Consider the following 6239-nt stretch of genomic DNA (forward strand, 5'->3'; position numbering starts at 1 on the left):
TTTAATCAACTAACCGCTTTCTTTGTTGATTTCTCCATTCTTACCTTCATTGTTAGAGTAAGTAAAATATCAGAAAATGTTAAAATTACATACAGCATGTACAAATGTCAAAATAATTACAAAAAAATAAAACATTCTGCTTGAAAGAAAATATTAGTTTCTATCACTAGGGGGTGATTTTTTTGCCGCGGAGTGCATTTGGAGTAGTGATGTGAGATTCATGAAATTGATATGGTTACTTGTATTTTCACAAAGAAATTAACCATGTGGAAACTATGAGTGCTCGTATATTGTGTATTACCAGTGGCGGCGACTAGAGGTTGCATGGAGGACACTTGTCCCCATCCAACTTTTTTGCTCCCGCACTATGGTATCTTAATGCTAAGCCTTGTCTACTGAGAGAAAGTAAACTGTCCGTGCACCCCCAGTTTTGGCACCCAATCGCTGCTATTGTTTATTACTATTACAATTCATTAAACGTGAATACCATCTTGGTCTATAAGCCTGTAAAGGAACTTATAAGGGACAAATGGCAGATCTGTAGATTTAGGATGAATTGAAGAGAACAAGTTTCTTTAAATTGTTTGAAAAGTCTACAACAATGGTAATTAATGATGGAATTAATTGGTGCAAACAATTCACGTAGTTCAACTACTTAATGAAAATTCCTCTATATCTAAATACTTTGTAAATATGATACAACTTAATAGCATATCCAGAGAAATATTGGTTGGGTTATAATCCCACTCTGCCTCAAATTTCATGAAAAAGAACAGCAGACATTGAAATTTCTGTTGGCAGGTTTGAAAATATCTTGAGTTTTAGTATAGATTGATCTCATTGTTCTAATTGTAGCCTACAGTACCTCTGTTGTCAAGAATGTTTATTAATGTTGTCATCTTTGGGCATGCACACACAACCATGAATGATGGTTTAAAATAACAAAATAATAAAACAGAAAGAAATGAGCCTCATTCTCTTTTTCAACAAGGAGCCACACAAATATCTTTATAATATACAATTTCTAGTCTTTACTTGGTAAAAAATAAAATTGCTCTTTGAACTGGTAACATTGCTGAATAACCCAACAGCTAGTGACCTCTTCACACCACAGTGTGCTTGCCTTTACCCACAGCTTGACAAAGCATAGCTTGTTTTGGTGAAAAGGAACAGTGGTAGCCAACCTCAAGGCTTTTCACCAAAGAATGCTTGCCTTTCTTGAGGCAAGGGAGTGAGCAACTGGGATCAGGAAGGCAGTGCTGGGATCTGATTGGTCCTGTGCCCTAGTGTCTTCTGCTAGCTCATTCAAAACAGATTTCATTTTAAGTATAACAATGCACATGGCACTTACAATACTAAAAAGTAAAGCTATGCATTGAGCCATGAAGGCATGGCTTCACATATTCTACATCCCTGAGTTTGCCCCATGTACCCTAGCCTAGAGCTGTGTGTGCAGGACCTTTGGAAAAAAATATAGTTTAGAACATCCATCCTTGGAATCGAACCCATAACCACCACATGGCAGTCAACTGCTCTACTGACTGGACCACCTTGACTAAAATGAATTTAAAATATCATCAATCCCACAAAACAAAACAGCATGTATACGTAAAAATCTTATCTTTAACTTTATTCACAGGATTCTTCCATACAATATGACCATTTCATTATGTGTCCAAACAAATGGAGATCTGAATTTTTGTAAACTTAAACCACGCCTTCTGGAATTTATGAAACCTTTAGTAGTGTGTCCGCATACTGGAACTCAGCACTGTTCTCGTATTCACACATATCAAGCGCCACTTCACAGCTCTCCCTCACAACTTGCTTATCGTCTGCCAAATACTTCTGCAGCACTTGCATGCAGTCGTCAGTAGCAATTGCACCCAGAGCTTCGGCACATTCATGTCGAACCATTTCATTTTCTGCCTCGTTCTTTAGTGACTCCACAAGGAATGGAATGGCAGCTGCCTCCTGCATCTGACCCAACACAAAGGCCACCTCGTGGCGGAACAGGCTGCCTCCTGTGTTCAAAGCTGCAGATGAACATACGAGTGTAAGCTTTACTAAATTTATTTTCATCTATCTATGGTTCTGGGACTGAGTGGATCTAAAGGTAGGGCAACAATTCAAGTTGGCCACTTACAGGTTTTTCTATGGGGAAATTGTCTGAAATGCAAGCAATTCAGCAATTTTCTTGTGGCCTAAAAAATCACTTTTTATGAAAATATATTTTTTGCTAAATTTTAGAGAAACTCACATTTTATAACACTTTTTTTCAAGCTAGTTACTCTAAGTATGCAATGTTAATGGGACATTATCCATTGTTTAGTGCTTTAAACTATACTTATTCTAACACTATTTTTCAAGAAAGCACCTCTCCTCTCGTCTTCAGCTGAACAATTTTTTTGCCAGTGGTGAGGATCGAGCCTATGACAGACAGGGTTGGCAAGGTAATGTACTCTTACATTTTTTATGTAAATTATGCACAATTTACTTTGCGTAGAAAACCAGCTTTTTACGCAGATGTAAAAATCTAATTTTCTTTCGTAAATTAATAATATAAAAACTACCTTAATTATATTACATTTTAAACTTCAATTTTCTTACATATTTCAGCAGAAAAATCATTATTTTCTGAAGATTGTTTATCAGGGACTACGATTTTTTGATTATGAAATTCAGTCCAAAAATGAAATTGAGTGGAATCACAAGAACCGAATCCAGAAGTGGAAGTGAACTGCTTGTTCATTTTGCAACTTTTTCTCTTGCAGACTCCAAAATACACGTAAATTCCAGACAATCTGCAAAATTCCCTGACATTTCCCCAACAAGCCAAATTCCCTGACATTTCCCCAACAAGCCAAATTCCCTGACATTTCCCTGTTTTCCAGGTTTTTCAGATGCGTAGCAACCCTGTTTATACAGCCACACGCTCACCCACACTAACAGTTTTTTTTAAAAAAATAGAACTGTTCTTTCACATATTTTTAAAAATTCATAAACCTTTGCACTAATACTTGTACTTGTATGTAACATAACGTTTATCGACAATTTATTTGGATTGGATTTCAAAGTTTTAGTAACAGCTTCAAATTCCTTTTTCATGCATATTATACACTTGCATAGGCTAATTATAATGTGAATGTGAATATGGCAGTTTGTAAAATTCCACTATAAGAGCACATACAAATTCAGAAGGAAAGGTTTTTTAAAGCTTTTTTCTTTTTTTTTCCTACCACTGCCATATATAAGCAAAAGCCAAGTTTTCTTTGAATTTATGTTTGATACTAGTTTTTTTTATGTACTTTACGTTTTATACATATTTTACGTGTCATGTAGAAAACCTTTTTTTTAAGCGTAATAGCACAACCCTGACAACAGACAGACCTGTTTGATTTTACTACAAATCTGGCACACTAACCAACAATTCCACGGTGTCCCTCAAAATTCTTTACTAATTTTTGCTCCATTTATGCTACTATTTCTAATTTTTGAGGAGAGGGGACCATATTTGCTTGAATTAAACACTAGGACGGCTTATAGTCTTCTGAACCATTGCTATATATAGACTGCTTCTTTGATTCCAATTTGGTTCTTTCAGTAGTGATGTTACGTTGCTCTACTGAATTCTATGTGATTCACTCCGTGCATGATCGACAAAAGAAATTTGGTCACCTGAAGATGGGAGGAGAGGTGCTCTCTCGAAATATAGTGTTCGAGAAAGTGTAGTTTAAAGCACCAGGCAGTGGATAATATCCAGTCCGCATTGCATGCTAATGTAGAATCATTGTCACTAACATTCAGAGAAATATTAGTTACTCTAAGATTGAGATGAAATTCAAGCATAATTCTTGGTTATCAACATGAAATTTCTGAAAATCCAAGGAACAATATGGTTCTTAAAAATTTAATTGGTATAAATGTATTACACTAAGTATTTATGAATAGTTCTTGGCACACATTGATTATATACAGACATGAGACATTGAGCTAATGAATGTTACAGGAAGTATAATAAATTGTTACTTGTATTAATTTATTTCAAAATGCAAGACTGCATTTTCCATTAAACATACTCATTAACTTTAAATCATCAAATAACTTGGCAAACTGGAAATAGAAGACTTCAGGGTTTGAGAAATCATTACATTGTAAAGGAGGGTGACAAGAAGGCTACACGAATTACTTTCGTGAAGTACAATCACATGACTTTCTGGGTTTTCCACATATTGTGCACACAATATTGACAAAAAATAAGGATCTGTTGGTGCCTGTAGTACCACACGTAGTACACAAACTGTATTGCACATGTAAACGGCACTACAGACATTCGGATTTAGGTTATGACATGTTCGATATGTCTGCCATCTCTGGCGATGATGTGGGGCAGACGAACAGCAAAACTCTGCATGACCCGATGAAGTGTCGAAACATCGATGCTGTCGATGACCTCCTGAATGGTGGTTGTCTAAAACTTGTACTCGGTCGCAAACTTCCTTTGCACCGCAATCGGACTGTTATTGCTCGCATAATAGGCCGTCACAAGTGATATAGGCTCCTGCATGCTGTATTGTGACATTTTCACTTGCAAATGGCCGACATCAACACGTTGAGTGCACATACGCATACAAATTCCCATCATGCCCTGTGGCCAGTCATGCAGTTTGAACGTCATCCCGCGAACAGTTCAGAAATTATGACTGTTTTATTTCATATAGTTCATTAATTGTCACCCTGTACATGACCTATTAGTAAACCAACCAGATTTTTCCAAAGTTTATTGGTCACCCCATAATAAGCTTCAATTTCTCTCACGCTTGCGCATTAGATGTACGACATCTTGTTGAAAGTAATCTCATTAATTTGCCATCTGTAATTGATTCACAAATTCACTGAATATGTTTAGTTTTCAAAGGGAACCATTTAGTAATTTAAAAAGTTGCTGAAGAATGTTAAGAGTCTAGCAAGAGTATCTTCCTGTATTATTGCAGCACATAAATTACAAACTAAATTAAGCACCATGTATAGATAGATGCAACTGTTTATTTTTCCAAAATAAATAAAAATAATTAGTACATCATCAGTGATCTGCACCAGTGGAAGCAAGATTTAAGTTTTTCAGAGGTGCAAGTTCAAAATACTTAAGATGCAGGAAATTCTTATAATAATCCCGATATATTGGGATAAGTGAAAATGTAAAACTGAGGTGGGGTCCACTGCATTCATCCATCCATGGATAGTGGTGGATCATATAAACATCTCTTAGGGTGGCAAAATTATTACAATGGAACCTTGATTTTACGTTTTTTCAGGGGACCACATTGAAAGAACTTAAAATGTAAAATCTGGGAAAATTTTACAGCATTTTGCTCAATTGGGACCAGGAAGATTGAATGTATAATGCGGGAAAATGTAAAATCGGGGTTCCACTGTACTTATTTATTTAACACAGGTATTTGACTCATTTTCTGTTGCTCTAAGTTAAAAACAATTTAATCATACATTATTATTATACACTCGGCGGCAAAAAAAAGAATCATTCCCTAGTGATAAAATTTAATATTTTCTTTCAAGCAGTATGTTTTAATTTTTTGTAATTATTTTGACAATTGTACATACTGTACGTAATTTTAACATTTTCTGATATTTTACTTACTCTAACAATGAAGGTAAGAATGAAGACATCAACAAAGAAAGTGGTTAGTTGATTAAATTGTTAAGCTTTATGGCCTTTATTGCCTTCCGCTATTGTTTAGTTACCTATGTTTGGAATTATGCCAACTTCTTTTGCAGAAAAGCATCCCCAGATCAACACGTACTCTGAGTATTTTCTGGTGTTAGTAACACATTCATCTTTCAGTTCTTCATGGTCCTCCATCAATATTTTCACACCACCGTCATTCCCGTATACACAAAATTTCTTTTCGTCACTGAAAATGACATGTCTCCAGTCTTCTTCACTCCATTCGCCGTACATGGAGTAGAATTCCCGACGAGCGCACTTGTGTTGCTGTGTTAAATGTGGTTTCTTCTTCACACCTTCTTCTCATTGTTCATTCCGATACCTTTTTCCCCGATTTCACCACTCCAAATGTAGCTAATCGGCAGGTACAGTCTAAGAGAAAGCTTGTCAGCTTACAAGACGTTTCAATTTTCTATCATCCCTGGGTGTTGTAACTAGTTTCCTTTTCTACGGTCTGTACTTCCATCTCTGTATTCTGCCGAACAACATTTGT

At 35.9% G+C, this 6239-nt stretch overlaps 1 pseudogene; it reads right to left on the reverse strand.

Moving 5' to 3' along the window:
* Window positions 1-1728: 1728 nt before the first annotated feature.
* Window positions 1729-5980, reverse strand: LOC145989104 (deoxyhypusine hydroxylase pseudogene; annotated as a pseudogene).
* Between the last annotated feature and the right edge of the window lie 259 nt (window positions 5981-6239).

The sequence above is a fragment of the Lepisma saccharinum genome, chromosome 6, assembly GCF_977018435.1.
Source record: "Lepisma saccharinum chromosome 6, izLepSacc3.1, whole genome shotgun sequence".
NCBI lineage: Eukaryota > Metazoa > Arthropoda > Insecta > Zygentoma > Lepismatidae > Lepisma > Lepisma saccharinum.